This window comes from Arachis ipaensis, chromosome B8 (genome assembly GCF_059453495.1).
Source record: "Arachis ipaensis isolate K30076 ecotype BB chromosome B8, ASM5945349v1, whole genome shotgun sequence".
NCBI lineage: Eukaryota > Viridiplantae > Streptophyta > Magnoliopsida > Fabales > Fabaceae > Arachis > Arachis ipaensis.
In genome coordinates, this window is record NC_142443.1 from 4,301,910 (window position 1) to 4,306,690 (window position 4,781).

Genomic DNA, 4,781 nt, shown 5'->3' on the forward strand with positions numbered 1-4,781 from the left:
TTCGGAATGCTGTCTTGGGAATGTCCTCTTCCCGCATGCGAATCTGGTGGTATCCCAATTTAAGGTCAAGCTTCGAAAACACCCTTGCTTCTCCCACCTCATCCAACAACTCTTCTATTATCAGAATGGGAAACTTGTCAGCCACCGTGATCCGGTTCAAGGCCCTGTAGTCTATGCAAAACCGCCAACCTCCATCCTTCTTCTTGACTAAAATGACTGTACTCGAGAACGGGCTGTTGCTGAGCCTAATTATTCCCGAGCTCAACATCTCCTCTACTATTTTCTCAATCTCGGTCTTCTGGTAATGGGGATAATGGTATGGCCTAATGTGAGGAATTGATGATCCTTCCTTCAAGATTATAGCATGATCTTGTTCTCTCTTGGGAGGTAGGCCCTCTAGTGTGCTAAATAAGTCCCCAAAAGATTGCAGAAATTGCTCAACATCTCCAGAAAAGGGTTCTGCAGGTTGGGTTTCAGTGGATGCCAGGACAGGGGTGATGACAAAACCTTCTTCTTGATTCTTTAGTGCTTGCAAGGTAGTCTTCCAAGAGGCCTTACTTCTGCTTAGTGAAGGATCTCCCTGCAAATGGAATTTCTTATCTCCTTGCTTCCAGCTCAACGTTAATTCATTATAATCCCCCATAAATTTTCCCAAGCTGGCCAGTCATCCTGCTCCCAAAACGACCTCTGAACAGCCCAGTTTCATCACAAAAAGACTCTGAATAATTGGAATTCCTTGAATAGTCACCTATAGTTCCTCACAGCCCTCATGTCCCCTTTCTATGGCACCATTCCCTACATCTACTCAAAATTCTCGTACTCTTTTCACTGGCAGGGACAGCCGCCTAACCACCTCGGTGGCTATGAAGTTTGCCGACGCCCCAGGGTCTATGAGCACCATCACTTCCTGACCCAAAATCGCCCCTCTCACCTTGAAAGTTTTGTGTGTTGTCAATCCCCAAAAACTGTAGGAAGACAACTGCAGTTCAACTCCTTTGGGTTCCTCCACTGGCACTTCCGACCTCCCATCCTCCTGCTCGGCTTCGTGGTCTTCTTCTTCTTCTTCAATCAACAAAATCTTGTAGTGTTTCATAGGACAGACATGGGTCGGTCCCCACTTCTCTCCACAGCGGAAACATAAGCCTTTCCGCTGTCGCTCTGCCCACTCCTCGTCGAAGAGTCACCGCGTTCCACTGCCTCTGGTCCCAGAGGATGACGCCGCGCCGCCTCCCCCAACCGAGCTCGAGTTAGTGCTAGCTCGTGTGATCGAAGGGGCTCGGTTGGTGTTGGGTCCCGATTCCACTCTCACTCCGCTTCTGGTTTCATGTAAGTTGGGTCGAGTCCATTTAGGATTTTTTTGAAATCCCATGCTGATAGATCCGGGTCCCCCCGACCCACCTCCTTTGGATCCTCCTTCTCCTTTTCTGCCTGTCGGGTTCACTCCGGAATCCTGCCAGGCACGATTTCTCCACTCAATTGCCATGGCTCTATCCATCAACGCCGGCAGATTATCAAAGCTTGCCACGTCCAGTTCTGCCTGAATCTCCCTTCTAAGGCCGTTCACAAAAATACACATGAGAGTCTCCGCCCCGAGGTTTCGTTGTGTCCTGGCCGCTGCTTCAAAATCTCTCCGGTACTATGCGACGTCTCCGACTTGGCGCACCTCTAACAGCGAAGCCATTGGGTTAAGAGCTGCTTCGGGTTGGAACCTCTTTAGGAGGTATTGCTTGAACCTCATCCAGGTATGAAAAGGAGTGTGCTCTTCTCACCATTCGAACCAAGTGAGGGCCTCCCCTTCCAAAGCCATTGTTGCAAAATTCAGCCTCTGCGCCAGAACTACTCCGATTACCCTGAAGTAGCGTTCCATTCTCACCAACCAGCCATTCGGATCCTCCCCCGAGAATACCAGTAAGTCAAGCTCTCGAATTGGTTCGAATCTCCTCTGCCCTTCGTCTCCTGCACCGTTCCCTTCTACCCCTTCGTCATCTTGCTCGTTCCTTCCACCGTCATTTCCTCCTCCAGTGTCGTTGGCACCAGCGCCTCTACCTTGGTGCTGTTGAGGTAGCAACTCCCTCATTTGTCTCAACATATTTGCTGAGAATGCCTCCAAGGATCGTTGTTGAGCTTCCTGTAATTCTTCAATCCGTTTCTCCACCGCCTCCAACCTTGACTCCATGGCAGCTCGCGTGGACACCATACACAGAACCAACAGAATGCTCCCCACAGCACTCGGTAAAACAAAAAACAAACTGAACAGGTTACCGTATAAGCAAACTTCTCTCAGCTGGAATTTATTGAATGGAAATGCAGAAATTACAATAGAATAGAAAAATGATAACAGAGAAATTTCGAGAGTCCTCTTCTCTCCTAGCCTAGGCCTTTCCAAATCTTTTGCTGCCTTAATACCTATTTCGTTCCTTCTTTTATTGCCTCACCCTCTCTCTAATCGAAATCTTCACAATCATGCAGTTTTCTGATTCTCCTCTGATTGATTCAATCAGTTATTGCCTCCTAAAATCATGCAGTCTCTGATTCTCCTCTAACTGATTCAATCAGTTATTGCTTTCTAAAATAAATCAGTTATTTAAATCAGTTATTCCTCCCTTTCCTTTATTATTTCGTCTAGAATAATGACAAGGTAAAGGGATTATTATCTTCCCTTTTTTAGCTGCCTGCACTGCTGACTCAGCATTCTCCTCAGGGTATGTAACAGCGTCCCACCGTTGTTGACTACTGGTTGCTGCCTTATAGAGTCTTGGACTCTTCACTCTTAGTAGTTGATAGTTAGTACATTCACTTCTCTGCTTGCTTCATTGCTTGGATTTGGCATATTATTTAGTAAAATTTGATTTTATATTATTTAGTAATAAGAATTATTTGATTTTGACAAAGATTGTATAAATTGTGATATTATTTTTTGTTGTTGTTTGAATAATTAAATGACTTATATTTGTGTGTATTAACGTATAACTGAATTAGGTTATTACTCTTTGTTACAGCTGAAAATTAATTTAAATGACTTGTAGAGTGAGTCTTCTTATTAGAAGATGCTATGAGATGAGAAATAATGTGGGGTAATCATTTTTTAGGTTCATTGCAATCAATTGGTGGCTTGCACCTTGGTACCTTAGGGGTACTACAGCATCTACATTCTTGCTTTTTTTATTATTTACATTCTTAATTTGATATTAGATTATTATGTATTTTTTTGATTGTTTGGTTTATGTTTTGTATTTATAATTTTATATTGTACTTTTAAATTTGTATGAAATTATGAATTATTTTTATTAATCAATTAACTTAGGTTTATAAATTTATTTTTTTAGTAATGGATAAATATTTCAAAAGAATATTATTGTTGGAGATTGGATCTTAAAACAATTTATCTACCTCTTCTAATAAAAGGATGTTTTTATAATTTGAAGTAGAAAGTCTTATAGCAGATCCACGACAACGACCAAGGATTTTAAGTTATTATATTTTACAACACTATAGTACAATTATAAAAATTATTATTATATTATGTATATTTTACTCTCACTATAAAAAAAATTCTAGATTCGTCACTGTTCTCAAATGAGTCCAATAAAATATGTGCAGACTAAAGGAGATAATTCTAAAAACTACCCGATTGAGATAATCGACCTACTCAAAATACGGATACTGCAAACTTGAGCTCGACCTAATTTGGAGAGCAAGTCATTACTTCTCCTTTTCCATTACTTTGTTAAAAACCACATGAAGACATCCATATAAAGTGGGCTAACTTCTCACGCAATAAGAGAAAAAATCACTTACTATTTTCAGAAAAAAAAATTCAGTAAATGATGACCAAATCATCACCATTCTCTATAATTATGAATTATCCCATCACACTTAGGTATTTTTCAATTTCAATTATCATAAATCTGTTTAAATTTTTACTAACTTAGCTCGCAACTATTATCTCAAAATTGACATGAAAGTACTCTCAACACTCTTATTATTACCTCCAACTTCTTTCACGAAAGCCCAAATTACTTATAGTTTGTTTTAGGTACGTCTTATAACAGATAGCAAACCCACTTCTTTTACATAAATTTGTTTTTAGCGAGTATACAGAAAGAAAAACAATTTTAATTTTAAAATTCATTTTGTAGCATAAAAAAAATAGTTTTTATAATCTTATTTGACATACAATATCTGAGAAAATAAGAGGGAGATTAGACTCCAGTAAAAATTTTACTGATCATTACTCATATGATTAGCCATCGTCGAATCACTCGAGATTGGTCTTGGAATGAGAACAAAGAGAAGAGCCTAAAGCAGAACCAAAATCAATTCTAATCATACAAAACTAATTTTTAACGAACTAGTTTACATTATAAATGTAGTTTTGTTTGGCTTTTAAATTTAAAAAACTAGTTAATTTTAAATGGTTTGATGTAATTTCAATTTGGTTTGGTTTAAATTTATATTTTTGAACACTTCTATACACGCACATGGACATTAATTTTGGCTGTAGACTAATATCCTTGAGTTTTGAGGGAGTATTCCAAGACATTAAATAAAAAACACTTGGTTGCGAACTTTTATATTATTAAGACCTAATTAAAGAACAAATTAATTACTAAAATTTATAGAATATATAATCATATCTAGATCATATTATATTAAATAACTCTTAAATAATTTAAAAATTATGTAGTATATATATTTTTGCTAATTAATAATATGCCGTGTAATATAACTTAATTTGAAGAAATATCTGTTTAATTTGCCTTACCCTATGTAGTTTTAGT

General features: G+C 38.4%; 1 pseudogene; it reads right to left on the bottom strand.

Moving 5' to 3' along the window:
• Positions 1–1,180: 1,180 nt before the first annotated feature.
• LOC148547044 (uncharacterized) lies at positions 1,181–2,197 on the bottom strand (annotated as a pseudogene).
• Between the last annotated feature and the right edge of the window lie 2,584 nt (positions 2,198–4,781).